Source organism: Mustela putorius, unplaced genomic scaffold (genome assembly GCF_011764305.1).
Source record: "Mustela putorius furo isolate JIRA1106 unplaced genomic scaffold, ASM1176430v1.1 tig00000040_pilon_pilon_pilon, whole genome shotgun sequence".
Lineage (NCBI taxonomy): Eukaryota > Metazoa > Chordata > Mammalia > Carnivora > Mustelidae > Mustela > Mustela putorius.
Genome location: NW_025421261.1, coordinates 894,795 through 911,470, shown reverse-complemented (window position 1 = coordinate 911,470; position 16,676 = coordinate 894,795). Strand labels below are relative to the sequence as shown.

General features: G+C 48.9%; 1 pseudogene; it reads left to right on the top strand.

The window, feature by feature from the left end:
• Positions 1-14,813: 14,813 nt before the first annotated feature.
• On the top strand, positions 14,814-15,557 carry LOC101682881 (annotated as a pseudogene).
• The last annotated feature ends 1,119 nt before the right edge of the window (positions 15,558-16,676 follow it).

Sequence of the window (16,676 nt, the reverse complement as noted above, 5' to 3'; positions counted from 1 at the left end):
GGCGGGGCTGACGCTCTAAATCGAGAGCACAGCATCTTCTGGTTTGGTAAATCCATCCAGGTTTTTCCCTGCGAGTCTGGCTTTAGTATTTTTCTGCCTCTTTAAGATTGGGAAACCACCCAGGCCTCCCAGCTCTTGGCAAGCAACGGACTGACTTCACGTTGTTACTCAGCACTTTGTTTCTTATTGAAACGCCAGGCTCTGCACAACCGGTTTGTGAAGTCTGAAGATCCTCTGGGCGTGCCCAGAAACACAGCAGCCTCAGGAGGAGAGAACTGAAGGGGACCGAGTGAAAACAGGAGAGAGGCCTTACAGCCTGGAGCCGGAGCCGCTTGCATCAAGCCAGTGTCAACAGCCTGGACTTGTAACTGCGGCCAGCCTGCCTCTTCTCTCTTCTCGGGATTGCAATCCCACCTGCTGCCGTGGGAGCAGCTCCACGGCCACCTTCCCCAGCCTAACCTAATCTGCTCTTCTGTGTTTCCCAGAACGCTTCTGTTTATTTACTTTTTTGATCTTACATACTAGTCTTTCTTGTATCTCACTTGTTTTGGCCTGCCTTACGCATGTGTATTTCCCTGCTGGATTGTAAGTGCCCCCGGGCCATTAGAGTGACCCAGTTTAGTTTCCCTCCCTCTTCCTTAGCGCAATGCCGTGCCCTTGGTTAAATGAAGGTCTGAGAATGCTGAGTCATGCCCAATGCCTGCCGGCCCCGGGTGGACCTCAGGGGCCCCTGGGTTTGTCACAGCTTCAGCAAAGGCAGTCATCTCCCAGGGCTGCTTCGACCTTTGGGATCTCCACCTTCACTGGCCGGAGTGTCTATCTTTAAATGATAATGAAGTGACATCCGTTTTAATAGTTCATGTACTATCACTGAAAAGATAGAACGTCCCTGTGTAATGAAAGAAGCTAATTCCTGCAGTATTAATTTCTTCAAAAGAAAATACACATCTCCAGGGGATTAATTAAACTATTATTGTGGGTAGACAAAATGGGATTTGATGAATTAAAAAGATGGTGTAGACCTACCTTATGGTGAAAGAGTTCTGATGCATTGTGGGGTTTAAAAAAATGTAGAAAGTAGTATATTTATTGTGATGCTTTTTTTGGGTAACAATAAAGCAAAACAAAAATAACTTCTATGTAAAAATATGTGTATACACACCTGGAAAAATCATTTAGAAAAATAATTTGGGCAATTATGTCTCCTATAGCTAATGTCCATAACAAGAACTGGATTTCCTAATTTCCTAATCGTGGAACATAGTTTATATGAACCGCTCTTAGTAATAACTAGCACTGATCAGAACTAGCATCATGAGAACAGAGGAGCAGGCGCTCATCCTGGCTACTTCGGAAGGAGCAGCGAACAGAAGTGCACGGCAGAAATGGTGGGACTCCAGAGGGTTCGGACTATGTGGGGTAAAGGGCCAGGAAGGAAGAGCCTGTGTTTGTTCTTATACTTCTTGATCCGCCATTTTTTTAAAAAGCTGCAGTAACCAGATACACGTGCGGCTGTAAAGACACAGTAATTATTGAAATTATTACAGAATAGACTAGAATTACTACAGAAAAAAAGCCCGTTCTACTGTAAGTCTACAGCTTTCTGTTTCCATTAAAATATTTTTAAAATCTTGGTTTTAAGTTTAAATGTGATCTTTTTAAAATAGGAGATATATTCATAAACGGCAAAACCTAACGGTGCAAGTAGTATTTCCGGAACGAAACTTTTCTCTCGCTCTCCTGGTCCCCGTCACCTCTCTCCAGCTTCCCTCAGTGTTACCAGTTTGTGGTTTTTGATAATCTGAGATTTCTTATAAAATGTACCTATTTAGCTAATGTTGAATAACTATATAATAAAATATAAAATAACGGTACTTGGGATTACAGGAAATATTTCTCTCTTTATAGCTTTTAGTAAAAAATTTTTCCCTTTAAATAAAAAATGTAGGGCGCCTGGGTGGCTCAGTGGGTTACGCCGCTGCCTTCGGCTCAGGTCATGATCTCAGGGTCCTGGGATCGAGTCCCGCATTGGGCTCTCTCCTCAGCGGGGAGCCTGCTTCCTCCTCTCTCTCTCTGCCTGCCTCTCTGCCTACTTGTGATCTTTCTCTGTCAAATAAATAAATAAAATCTTAAAAAAAAAAAAAAAGAAAATGTAAAGATAATTTCCATAGTCGTTTTGTCAAACTCTGACAGACCTCCTGTCTGTACTGTCCTTGTTTGTTTAATAACACCGTTTCTCTTCCCCAGGCCACAGTCTCAATCAACAGTATAGCTAATACCTTGTAGAGGAAAAAAACCCATCTAAGTCATATTCTGAAACAAAATTTCTCAAATTTCCACTGGGGTTTCTGAGTATCATTTGATGCATGTTAATTAAATCAGAAGAAGTAATTAATATCTGATACACTCGATGCATGAAGATGTTTAAAGTAACAGCAGTGAAAACAAGAATACGTTCTTAAGAGACGCGGACCTTGCTGGGATGGGTAGGAAAAGGTCCTATTTATTTTTTAAGTGAAATTAAAAAAAAAATCTCGGTAACTGGAGGTGGGATACAAGGCCACATTGGGGTTTGAGAAGTGTGAGTTTCAAGCTCCGTTGCTATGCCCAGAGCCAAGTGCTCGTCCAGGCCTGCCCCGGGGGTGAGAATTTGGGCAGCAGCTCGTTTATCCATAACTGTAACCCATGTTCCCTGGAGCAGACCTGGGACCCGGACACGGCCAGCTCGGGTCCCGCCGTCTTGCTGCGATGCACCGACCCCAGCGCTGGCTCCTTGTGCTTCGCTTCCCGGTTCCCTCCTCGTTCGGACGCGCCTTCCGTTTGCTCCTGCGGGGGGGGGGGGGGGGGCTGTGGGCACCGAGGGCGGCGGCCTCAACCGGTCCAGTACACGAGGTTCCGTCCACTCTAGGTCCTGTCCGCACCCGGTCCCGTCTCTCCTCAAAAAATAAAATTAAAGAAAGAAAGAAATCTTAAAAAAATTAAAAAAAAAATTTCTTGCGTTAGAGATTTGCTTAGATATACTGTTCTGCTAAAATACAAACACACTTGGGTACGGCCAAGTCCTTCCATCAGGAGAAGCCCAGAGTATCTTGTCACTCAAGCTTGAAACAGATCTGATGCTGGACCTTAGGAGAGAAGGGGGGAGGGGGGGTCTCTTCATGGGGTTGCTCTGGACGGACAGGTGTTGAGAGTGAACACTCAGGAAGTGACTAGTGGGCAGGTCTGAGCCTACAAGTATTTAAGCAGAGAACAATGCAAGGAAACTGTTCACGGTTCTCTCGGGCACCATCAGAAGAGAGAGCAAATCACCTAGTGGTGTTTGCGATTCAGCCTTTAGCAGGGAGCAAAGTCAGCGGTTCCTCCTGGCAAAGGAAAAACTGAAGAGAGAAAGATTCCCGGTGGGAAGAAAGCTAGACAGATGTGGACAGATGTGACTTTGCATCCTGGCCGTGCTCTTCTAGATGTCCCTTGTGTGTTTCATCTGTAAAGGAGTAATTATATTTATCCAAAAATATTGTTGGGAGGATTACGATAAAAGAAGTGTCGATCCTGGCATCTGTAAACACTCAGGAGACGACGGACAATCTTGTTTATCTCTGAAGACTAGAAAACTCACGGTTGGAAGTGGAGAAGCCAGGAGGAGTCAGAGGGGAGGGGGCCGGGGTCTGAGGTCACCGTGAGATCTCTGCCAGGTGTTGCATCAGCATGGAATGCAGATTTTTAATAGGTCATCTAGGAGGCTGGGCACCCGACCGGCCGAAATGCACGCGGTCCGGCTGGGATCTAGGCGGGACAGGCAATCCTGCAGGCAAGCCTAGAGGCTGATTTGTAGGCCCTCCTGTATCCTCTGCACAAAAGGAGAGGAAGGGAAGCAACATTTACTGGGTCCTGATAACCAAGTCCAGACATGACTGACACCAGAAATACTCTGTCAGAAAACTCAGTTTATAAGAAAGATAGAGTGAATGATAAATGGTTTGTTAGAAATGTAGCTCTTTGCTCCCAAACTGTTGAATCCCTACTGTTAGACTCCAGTGAGGCTGAAACTTTGACACTGCCTCCCAGAATGGGCGATACACACTCTTGTTTTCCCAAGTCATAGATTGCTTTCTTTAAGAAAGGTTAAGACTAACACTTAGTCCTTCCAAAATAAATAGATAAATGGTATAGGAGAGCGTGAAGAAAATATAAAGTATATGCTTTCGCATTAATAGATTTGCAGATACATCCTTATGTTTAAGTGAAACAGACATGAGGACACCCCGAGAGCAGGACCCACACTCACTGGGGTTGGGCCAGGCCCCAGGAACTTGACCTACATAACGGCGGGACACTAAGTCCCAAAGAAGGAAAGATGGAATGTGGAGTGAGGACCCTTAGTCTTCCCACACACCAGAGCTGTGGAGCCTCCTCTCCATCTGAGTCCCAACCCCCTGACGGTGGGTTATGCTCTTCTGGCCAGGCCACCTCTGTTAAAAGTCAAAAATCAGGGGTGCCTGGGTGGCTCAGTCGGTTTAAGCATCTGCCTTTGTCTCAGGTCATCATCCTGAGCTCCTGGGCTCAAGCCCCACATGGAGCTCCTGGCACAGCAGAGAGCCTGCTTCTCCCTCTTCTCCAGGCTGGTGCTCTCTCTCAATGGACCTCTCTCTCTCTCTTTCAATCGCAAATAAATAAATAAAATCTTTAAAAAAGTGAAAAATCATTTTACTTCTCATTCATTTGATTACCAGTGAAGTGAAATCTTTTAGAGTTAGTCATCTCCACTAATGGGATTGCATGCTTTACTCTTACGTTATCCTTCAAAAAATTATTTCACTGATAGGTTGCTGCCTTTTCCTTACGGATTTATAGAAGGGCTTTGTAGTAAGATATTAAATCTTTGTCGTCTGTTCTGCTTGTCCTCTGGCTTGTCATCTGTCTCTCCACTGTGTGCTAGTCTTTCTCACATGGGAGTTGATGTTTTTGCTTTTATCTCCTTTGTCGTCAGTATTTCTACTCTTTAAGTGCCCTACAGGATCAGGTAAGAGATCCTAAAGGTTCAAAATCATGGTGCTGGGAATAAAAGGACAGCCACGGATACAAGGACACAGATATAAGCATCAGATGAGTGGAACGGACAACAGGCTGTAGGATTTTTGTAGCTTCATAAATGCACCAAAGTCTTAAGGGCACACACTCTGGGCTTCGATGAACTGTTTGAATCCTGCTTCTGTCAGTTACTGATGGTTTGAACTGGGAGATTTGCTTAACTGTGTCCCCATGTCCTCATCCGTAAAGTGTAGGATTTTTGTGTGGGATGTAGGAATATTGTGAACTTTCTGGCTACTGTAAACTCTCAGGAGAGGTGAACTGTTCATGATACCTGAGAGTTTTGGGGGCCTGGCCGACTGGAGAAGGACTAGAACAGTTCCCGGGGATGGGCGTGGAGGAGACTAGACTAGAGAGGGGAGAAAATAGAACCCAGTGCCTCGGAGGGTCTGTGGAAGGTTTAGATCCACAGGCCTGGGTGCTCTGAGGAATGTTGCAGAGTCACCCAGAGGAGTGGACCTCAAGGGGCCTGTGAAGGTCGGAGGGACAGAAAGCCACAACTGGGGAAAGAAAACAGGAAAGATGAGCCAGAGGAGACAAGAAAGAACCGTCAGAGTCTCCTGCAGGACGGGCAAGTTTTGTAAATAAATTCTTTTTGATTATGTTGCGTCCATCACCATACGGACCTGGGCTCCATGCAGTCCGTGCCCACCTCGATCCCCTGGGATGGGCAGTTCTAAGTAAAAAGAAGAAACTGGAGGACAGTGTCTCAGCCACGGTGCGAAAGGAAAGCAAATTCAAGCTGCCGTCAGAGAGAGAGAGAGAGGAAGGACGGACGGACGGACGGACGAGCTGCCAACAACTGGTACTGAAATCAGAACGGAGGCGAGCCATGCCCCAGCGTCATCCGAAATGACGGGAGGAAACATGCGCGGGAACAAGGGTCCGGCAGGGCCTGTGGCAGCCGGACACGCTCCCAGCCCAAGCCTGGCCGCGCCACACACGGAAGCACGCGGACTCGGCCCCCCGCAGACCCGTGCCCCCCGCAGGCCCCGTGCCCCCCGCAGACCCGGTGCCACCCGGCGACCCCGTGCCCCCCGCAGACCCGGTGCCCCCCGCAGACCCGGTGCCCCCCGCAGGCCCCGTGCCCCCCGCAGACCCGGTGCCCCCCGCAGGCCCCGTGCCCCCCGCAGACCCGGTGCCCCCCGCAGACCCGTGCCCCCCGCAGACCCCGTGCCCCCCGCAGACCCCCCCCCCGTGTGCCCCGCAGACCCGGTGCCCCCCGCAGACCCGTGCCCCCCGCAGACCCCGTGCCCCCCGCAGACCCCCGTGCCCCCCGCAGACCCCGTGCCCCCCGCCCCCCGCGACCCCGTGCCCCCCGCAGACCCCCCCCCCCCCCCCGACCCCCCGTGCCCCCCGCAGAGACCCGGTGCCCCCGCAGACCCGGTGCCCCCCGCAGACCCCGGTGCCCCCCGCAGACCCGTGGCAGACCCGTGCCCCCCGCAGACCCGGTGCCCCCCGCAGACCCGGTGCCCCCCGCAGACCCGGTGCCCCCCGCAGACCCGGTGCCCCCCCCCCGCAGGCCCGCAGACCCGGTGCCCCCCCGCAGACCCCGTGCCCCCCGCAGACCCCGTGTGCCCCCCGCAGACCCCGTGCCCCCCGCAGACCCCGTGCCCCCCCGCAGACCCCGGTGCTCCCCGCAGACCCGGTGCCCCCCGCAGACCCGCCCCCCCCGCAGACCCCCCCGGTGCCCCCGCAGACCCGTGCCCCCCGGTGCCCCCCCGTGCCACCCGCAGACCCCATGCCCCCCGCAGACCCCGTGCCCCCCGCAGGCCCCCCGTGCCCCCCAGCCCAGACCCCAGTGCCCCCCGCAGACCCGGTGCCCCCCGCAGACCCGGTGCCCCCCGCAGACCCCGTGCCCCCCGCAGACCCCGTGCCCCCCGCTGCACGAATCATGACTGTCCTGCACTGGGCGCTCCCCCAACGCCCTCCAGTGGGGGTGGACGGACTCCCCCCCCCCTTGCGCGCCTGTCCTGCAGCGGGAGACCGTCCAGCAGCGAGGACGCAGCCGTCACGACCACATGAGTGAGGAAAGCAACGGACACAGAGAGTGCTCACGTGTGACTCCCGGTGCCTCCATGTGTGTGCGGGTCACACACAGGCACCTCCGAATGGGGTGTTGGATGTTGTCTCAGTGGTTCGGGCTGCCCAGCACCGCCGACTGGGTGGCCTAAGCAAGAACCACTTGTTCTCACGGTTCTGGAGGCTGCGGAGTCCAAGGCTGGGGGACCCCCAGAGTCAGGGTCTGGTGAGAACCTGCTTCCCGGTTCAGGGACACGTCTTCTTGCTGTGTCCCCGCGTGGCGGAGGGAACAAGGTGCTCCCTGGGGCCTCCCGTGGAAGGGCGTTCAGGCCAGTCAGTTCCAAGAGGCCTGCCTCCAGATGCCGTCACCCTGGGGAGCAGGTTTGCAGCACACAGATTAGGGGGAGGACAGAAACATTCAGTCTACAGCAGAAGTCGAAATCCAGTCATTTTTGAGGGGTCGTTCTGTTGACTAGAGGGGGCATGAGGCGGAGACAGAGCCTGGTCTTTGGATGTGCTGATTGTGTGTTTTTTAAATTTGGGTGGTGACGACTGTGTATGTTCCTCTTGTCAAAATTTACCAAAGTGGGGGCGCCTGGTGGCTCAGTGGGTTAAGCCTCTGCCTTCAGCTCAGGTCATGATTCCAGGGTTCTGGGATCGAGCCCCGCATCAGGCTCTCTGCTCAGCGGGGAGCCTGCTTCCTCCTCTCTCTCTCTCTCTGCCTGCTGCTCTGCCTACTTGTGACCTCTCTGTCAAATAAATAAATAAAATCTAAAAAAAAAAAAAATTACCAAAGTGTGTACTGATGGAATTTTTATATATTTAATTTTTCAGTAAAAAAAGAAAAATATTTGCCTATCGTAGACGTTACATTAAAATGACTGAAAGCCCTTTGTTTACTCATAGAAGGTGTAGCTGCTTGTTGTCAGCTTTATGCTGGTATAGATACAGATCTTGATCCTCATTTTCTGTATTTATAAAGTGTGTATAATAGCACCTGTTTCGCAGTAGGTAACACGGACGGACAGACAGGCTTTGAAGATGACGAGATTGCATTCACATGCCTGGGGGAGAACGCCGTGTCCCCACTGCTGATGTTTTCTTGCTTTGAGCACAACATCCCTGCTCTTCCCTACCAACCTACCACTCCTGCCAAGAGGGTGAAACCGAGTGATACGTTTGGTGAGTACATTCCTCTTCATCCTTCCCTCTGGGAAACGACCCCGTCGAGCACAAAATGTTACTGAACCTTAGGGATGTTGAGTGCATTGTCCAAATTTAGACAGATAATAAGTCACAGAATTTGCACCCAGGTCTCTGACTGCAAAGATCATGCTTTTAACCACTTCGTTATACTGGCTGCCTCATAAATACTAGATCAGCATAAAAATAAACGCTGTGTATGGTGCAGCTAAGAACACAACAGGAATTCAGGGAAGGGACTTTTCTCTCCGGTCTGTGAACCGGGAGGCAGGTTCTCACCAGATGCCGAATCCGTAGTTCATGATGACTACACAAAAGACTATGGGGTCAACTCCTGCTAAATTCTGAGTAAACTCCAGGAGCCAACAAAGCGGAGTTAGCACGGACCTCTTTCCAGGCCACATGAGAAGAGCTGTCTGTTGTTGGCCAAACAGCCCGCACGGTTTAACCTCAGTGCCACCTGGCAGGGCTCCAGGACTTACCCAGTTACTTTCTTGGTTTGGTTCAGCTGCATTTGGTCTTGTACCTTTGTTGTGTCTGCCTTTCAGTTCTTCTGGGATTTATCTCATGCACCATCCTACAGGATGAGACAGGACAGGAAGCTTATTTTCAAGCACTTGACACCTGAGAATATGTAAGGGTCTGCTAACAGCATTTCTCACAGAAAGATTATTTATGTTTATTGAGGTCTAATTTAAATTCGATAAACAACATTGATCTTAAATGTTCAGTTGGATGGGTTTCAACAACTTTATAAACCCATGCAACCATTACTCCAAACAAGATATGGAAGACTTTTGTCAGCCCAGAAGCATGCTGTATGACTGTGTGTGTGTGTGTCTGTGTCTGTGTATGGCTTTCTTCACTCAACATACTACTTTTGAGATTCACGCTTTTATCAGTAGTACCTTCCTTTTTTTTTTTTTTTTTTGAAGATTTTATCTATTTATTTGACAGAGAAAGACACAGTGAGAGGGAACACAGGCAGGGGGAGTGGGAGAGGGAGAAGCAGGCTTCTGGCAGATCAGGGAGCCCAATGTGGGGCTTGATCCCAGGACTCCAGGATCATGATCTGAGCTGAAGGCAGACGCTTAACCACTGAGCCACCCAGGCACCCCAGTACATTCCTTTCTTTGTCCAGAAGTAATCCACTGTATGGATGTACCACCATCTGCTCATCCAATCTCCTGTTGGTGGACATTTGGGTGATGTCTAGCTTTTGGCTTTTATGAGTAAGGCTGCTATGAACATTTTAGGAAAATTTGTGTTAGCGTATGTTTTCATTGCCCTTTGGTAACTGCTAAAGAATGGAACGCTTAGGTGCCAGGGTGGCTGTGGGTTTACCATTGTAAGGGGCTGCCGAATAATTCTCCAAAGGGTCAAGCCATTTTATATTTGTACCATCAGTGTTGTGCATCTCGAAGGAAAGTTGTGTACAAAGCCAAACTATGATGACATCTTAGCAAAGAACACCACAGTGCCCAGGGTGGGAAAGAGTCTGTGGGAATCATTTGTAAGGAGGAAAAAACAGCCAACAGAGGAGAGTGCATTGGCACTCACCAAAGAGCATTCACCAGGACGCCAGCCCGAGGGGACCACGTGGGCAGCAGACTCCACAGCCACCAATCAAGGCTGTGTTCTCGGTCCATGACATTCAGTCCACATGCCAAGCCCTCTGTCCATGATCCAAGCAATCTGGGCAACTTATTGTTTTTCCTCAAGTTGTGCCTCATTGAAATTCTTTTTGGAGTGTCCCTTTCAGTCACAAGTTCTCTCTTGTCCAGAAGCCAAGATCGTGAAGCTTAGTGTAGCGGGGCTTTCCGAATGTGTGCTGCAGGCTTCACCTCCAGCTGCGGTGCCCGAGCTGGCTCACCTGCCCCGTCCTGAGCGGCTTCCCCGGCTCCCCCACCGTGGACAGCGAGCTCTCGTTCACCTGTTCCTCTTGCTCATTTGCCCCCCCCCCCCACCGCCTCAGGTTACTCTCAGCAAGATTTCAGTTTGGTTTTTATGCTATTGCGTTCAAGGGAGGGCAAAGCCTTTGAATCTGTTTTCAAATGTGTTCATTTTTAAGACAAAACATCATTCTCTCCGAGTTTTTCTTTTAGGCGATCAGGACAGAGGTCAAAAATCGTGGGGACTAGCCCCCAAGGGAATTAATCTTAACTTTCTCCAGAATCAGCCATCCCTACTCATATATTCTAGGATATTGGTAAAAATTCTTGCTAAAGGAGGTGGCCAGAAAAGTCCTTATTCTTTAGCCAAATTCTGGATGAGAGGATGAGGGCTCCACATTTGGGCACAACCAGGTTTCAACATCTATCACCCTTATTCTGTTCTTCTAACGGGCACTCGCTGTCAGTGCTCAGTGGTAAAAACACAAGCCTTCGTTTTCGTCTTCGTTCTCCCTCACAATGAAGGGTTTGTCCCCCCTCCTTTCAAAGGCAAATTCATCCACATGTGTTCTGGATCCCACTCCGTCCTGCCTCCTCAGAGAGTGTGCTCCGCTGGTTCTTACCTGCAGCCGGAATGACCGTCCTCCTAAATTCAGGCTTCTCCTTCCGCAGCCGGTGGTGGTGGCTAGAAAGTCTCCAGCCAGCCAGCCAGCCACCCTGTTCCCCAACCTCCCTTGCCTTTAGCTGAGGCCGCATGATGAGTTCTTGTCAATATAATGTGATCAGAAGGGATGTGGGTCACTTCTTGACCAAGCAACTTAAGAAGCAGGGGTGGTTTCTTCTCCCTTCTGCGCACTCGGTAAAAGGGGCGCAGCGAACGGGGAACCCAGAAACTAAAGAGGAGGGAGGGCTTCACAAGACGGCTCGAGCCTGGGTCTCTGAACCTTCAGTCGGAGGGTCCCCCCTGCCCTGAAGAGCTTCTGTGGGAAGAGCTCTATGTGTCTGACCTGTTGGATATTGCAGGACCCTATTGCCATAGTGTGGTATTGTTGATCGCCACCATGACTAGCACATTCTTTTTCTTTATTATTTTATTTTATTTTTCTTTGCAGGTGACATCTACAAGCATTCAGACCTAACCAAGCATCTCCCATCTTAGCACCGACACCAGCCCCCTAAAATCCTCCCTTTGACTCCACGCTCCTGCTCTGTTTCCTCGGTGTCTCTTTACTTCTCTCACAGACAACTGTTCTAGGAAACCTGTCAATGCAAAGTCTTCTTGCTTGCTTCCATTCGTTCCTCACTCCAATCTAGATGGCTTCTTTGCCACCCTCCATGAAAACTGCTCTAGCCGGAGTCCTTAATGACGGACAGGTTTCTAAATCCAGCAGACAATTTTTGGTTCTTATTGTAATTCTCAGGATTTTACCTAGAGGGACACTCCTGCCTTCACTGCCTACTGTCTTCTCTTGGTCCCTTGAAACCAAGCTCTTACAGGAATGACTCACAGGCTTTTTAAATGCATCATATCCAAAACCGACCTTCAACGCTGGCTCCTCCGTCTTCCTTCTCAGTAAACGGTACTTGCAGCCACCCAGCGGCTCATGCCGGAAGCCCGAGGGTGATTTTTGGTAGGTACACCCTTCTTTCTCACCACTCTTAGCCAATTAATCATCATCTCCTCCACACATATGATCACAAACATAAATCAAATAGTGCCATTTTCCTTTTAAAGTCCTTCAGAAATCGTTACTAGAAAAAAAGAAAAAGAAAAAAGAAAAAAAATCCTTCAGAAAATTCCCACTGCACTTAGGATAATCCCCTAATCCTCAACACAGCACACACACCCTGGCGCCATCTTGCCCCTGCAACTCTTCAGCCCCAACCCGCGCTCCCTTCCCTGTGCTCGTGGTAGTTCAGTGTTTCTCCCGAATCTTTGAAAGCAGCTGTTTCTTTCCTACCTCAGAACTTCTCTAACTGCAAGAACAAAGCTCAACTCGAACAAACTGAAGTGAAAAGGAAATATAGTCGCTCACGTAAGTGAGGCACCTAATAAGCCGCTGACTTCAGGCGTGACTTATTCCAGGAGCTCAGGTTACGACTTTAAAGCCCCATGGCTTCATTTCTCAGCTCTGCTTGTTTTTGATTCCTTCTTAACATGCACTGTCACCATGCCGGCAAGATGGCCACTGTCAAAGATGTCTAGTTGTGCTTTGAAAAATTAATCTTACTGAAAGAGAGGTCTGGATTTTTTCATCAGCTTCTGGGAGGTCATCTCTAAGCCCTTGGTAGGTCATACTTGATAAGAGAGTCTCTGTTTGCCTGGGGGCCATCGGCCAACCAGACCATAAGAAGATGAGTTAGGGCGGGGCAGGGAGTTGAGCAAAATCAGCAAGGTGACTCAACCTGGAGACTCTGAGTCAGGTGCCATCTGCTGACCTCTGGAGACTGAAATCAGCCCTGAGTTCAATCAGTCATGCTGAGGTGATGAAGCCCCAGTAAAATCTCTGGACACTGTGTGTGCGTAGTTACACACAGAGGCCAAGGGAGCTGAGCTATCCTAACTGCACGGGGAGAGGACAGCTGGGAGCTCCAGGTTTGCTCCCCTCCCGGCCAATGTGCCTTTCCCTTTGGCTGACTGTAACGTGCATTCTTTCCTTGTGATAAACGTAATCACGAGTGTAGCTGCTTTGAGTGAGTTGTTTGGGTCGTTCCAGTGAATAATCAGAAGTGAAGGTAGTTGGGGAACTACCGCATTTGGTGTCAGAATTGAGGGTGGTCTTGTGTGGACTACGCTCCCTCTCACTGTCCAGTGGGCGAACTCTCACGTTATTAAACATTCTTAGCCTAGTAGCACAGCTCAATGGTTCTGTTTCTTCGGATGTTCTAAAAGAAAAGTTCCAGGGAGCCTCTTAGCTAGCTTGCTTGAGACGAACCACTCACCATTGCCTGGGAAGGAGGGTGCCGTGATCGGTCTCCGTCAGATAGCTAGTAGAATCTATCAAAACAACAGGAAATGAGTTCCCCATGGGAGAAAAGGTTTGGGTTACCAAAAGGAAGGATAGGGAGGCTGCGTGAACAAACACAGTAGTTAGCATGGGACTTTCACACCAGCATCTCCCTCTGGAACACCCTGATTCTTATTCACCGCCCCCCACTTTCGAATGACTAATCTTTCTACTGACTAATCTACTCATCATCTGGGTTTCAGATTAAATGTCACTTGGACAGAGAGGCCTCCTTCTTTCATTCCTCTCCATCAGAATGTTTTATAGGTCTTAGCAGTTTGTCATTCTATATCCATTTGTGTGATTGCTAGTTTAATATCTTCATATTACCTTTACTCTGGGGTGTGTTAAGAACCACATCTCGTCTGTTCATCACCTAGTAGGTCCTCAAAAGTAGCAGAGGAAGGAGCAAAATAAGAATGAAAAAAATCTGTTAATGGATTGCCCACATCTCAGATCTTATGCTAACCCTTCAAACGCTCATTTTTAGTAAGATGTCAGTAGATGGCTATCTGGTTAAACTTTGGACTCAGTTGTTGGAACCAATAAAAGAAACTTGCCTCAATTTTGCAATTAGGAATTCAAGAACCGCATAACCTTTAGAAGTAAAAATTGTTAGGCACATCAGCCTCACCCTCATTTACTAAAACAAAACATGTAACGTTTGTATGGAAATGCGTCTCTCGATAAACTGATACAACCTTCTGTCCCGTCTTGCAGTGTTTACATCTGATTTTAGCCACAAAATAACCCATTGAGATAAGTAATGCAGGCAGGTGTTTCTTTGATCTTACAGATGAAAAAAAAAAAAAAAAAAGCCTGAGAACCAGAAAGGTAAGATAAATTAGTCATGGTCACATGGAAAACTTAGTGGTCAAAACAAGATGATTACTCAGCAATCCTGAAGCCTAGTTCTATGCTCTGTCTACCAACCCAATGTTGTTCATCCTCTGCCTCACTGACGATACACCCTGCTGTCCCCTACAGTTGTAGAATGTGTCGAAAGTCACAGTAATCAATGTAGTAAATTTGAATATGAGTAAACTTTTGACTTTTGCCTATTTTGTGGACATTTCTGATCATTGGGGCTGTAAGCATTCTTCATAACACTCCCTTTTAGTTAGGAACTCTAGCCTCTTTCTCAAGCCAGTGGTTCTAGTGATGTTCTCATCCCCAACCCAGAGGTAATTTGGCCAACGAGAGCCTAATATTCTCTAGGCTCGAGTTTCGGTAAAGGGATGACGCATGGCCCATAACAGGTTTTAAGATTCAATGACCTCTTTGGGATAGGAAAACTCATTCTCAATAGGCTTGAACCTGAGCCAATAGAAAGCTGGAGCTTCTGCACTCATTTCCTTCAAGTGGAAAGCAGAGCTGAGAGCTAAAGAAAAACCATATCCTAATAATACCTTCTGAACCGCAACTCTAGAGCCCACATGACCCCTGGATTTTTAGCTACATCACCTAATAGATTCCTTCTCTTGAATAAATCAGTTTGAGTAGGATTCTGTCTTTACCATTCAGAAAGTTCTTAACTAAAATATCTTATAATGATGGGGAGACCCAGGGTCCCCACAGCAGGGCAGCCTGCCGACCCAGTATGGGATTGCATTGCCGCGGGGTGGGAGCTGTACCCATTGCCAAGAAGCTTGCAGAGGCCAAGTTTAAGGAGCGAGGAACTCTCCTGGCTGAAGCCCAGCTGGCCCAGATGTCCACACAGTTGGGCATGTTCAAGACCAACCTGGAGGCATTTGCCAGTAAACACAAGCAGGAGATCCGAAAGGAACCTGAGTTCCCGATGTAATTCCCGGACACATGTGTCACCCTTGCGTGGGTCGGCTCCCCTCTGGAAGAGGATTTTGGTCTGCGGTGGGGGCTGAGGGAGCTTTCTGTTGCGACCTGGGGATCCAGAAGATGGACGTGTATGTGGCCCCGATGCCCGGGAAGGGAGGTCTGTTCACTCTGGAGGGACTACGGCAAGACGTGTCCAAGGGAAGGGGCTGATTCGCCCAGGGTGTCAGCCATGACCGTTTGATCAGGGCCATGAAGAAACAAGAGGCACTTGGCACTGGCGCAGGTGCCCCCGCCTTCAGTCGGCGCCAGCTGAGCTCAGTGCAGACCGTCCCATGGAGCTGCAGCTAGCAGGGAGGGAGGGCTACGTGACTGTCGGGGATATCAAAGCCCGTCTCAGGCGGGAGGTCACGCGCTGGGACACCTGCCGAAGGAAGGGCCGGGCCCGCGGGCCCCTCGGGCCCCGCAGGAGGCTCGCCATGGGCTGCCAGCTCTCTTGGCGGACCCCTCCTCCCAGGCCATTACTGCTGAGGCCAGAGAAGCCCTGCCCTGACCCTGGGGGTGTAGAAGGGGGCATGGTAGCGGGCAGGGAGAAGACAGACTAGCTGTCTGTGAATGAGCCCTAACAGCTTTGTTTTTTGCTTTTTTAAAGAAAAATAAACAACATATCCTACAATAAAGAATTCTCATTCAATTGTCTTCCCATACAGTCTTGACGGGGAGCGGAAGAAAGTGCGGTTACAGCTATTTCCTGCAGAATGGCATTGTCTGAAACAATAGATCTGGCTCCCAAACCCTCAAACAACGCCCCCCCCCCCGAGAAAACAAGCAAGAAGTCACTTTACTAGAATTTAGTTGCATGTTCACTGTCTCCAAAGAGTTTTATTTGGTGCCATTCTTCTTTGGGTTAGTGATGAGAGGACACCCCCTCTCACCCCCTGGTCAGACTTTGTCCCTCTTACACTGCCAGCTGGTAGGCCTTCCAGAAATCTCCCTAGTGAGATTTGATGCTCTAGATGGCCTTAACACAGCTGAAATGCCCTTTAGCTATCTATGTCTACACCTTCCACCTTTCTGTCAAATGTCACTGCGAATCTGTTCCAAGAAGAACTTGCTGCAAGTCTTTTCAATCTTAGGATAGACTCTCCAGGTACCATCTATTTGCAAAGAAATACAGAAGTGGACCCTAATTAATGACTTGCTTTTCTGATTGCCAGCTTCACAGACCCAAGAACAAGGGGAAAGACTATAGGAATTCTTTTAAGGTCAGAAGAGTCTAGTATACAGAACCATTTAGCTGGCAATAATAGTTTCAGCATAAGGTGTTTTTAGATTTTCTTTTAAAAAATTCAGTGTTTGGTATCTCCCAGGACAAGATGAATTTAGCTATGCCTTGGTTGGTGACTCTAGAAACGACTTTTTATTTGCCAAAGTGATGAATGTTTCAAACTTGAAAGGAGCTAACATTGCCTAGTTGTAGGTCATATTGCCAATAGATGATAGGAACATGGCGAATGGTAAGGATTTGGTAAAACTTTTTCATAATGAGCATTTTTAGGACTTTTATTTTTTATTTTTTTCTATTTTTAGGACTTTGAATAACACATTGTGAGATTGGTCTATTTCTCAAAAGATCATATCTTTTAAAGGGAGTAGGGGCTGAAGAACGGAT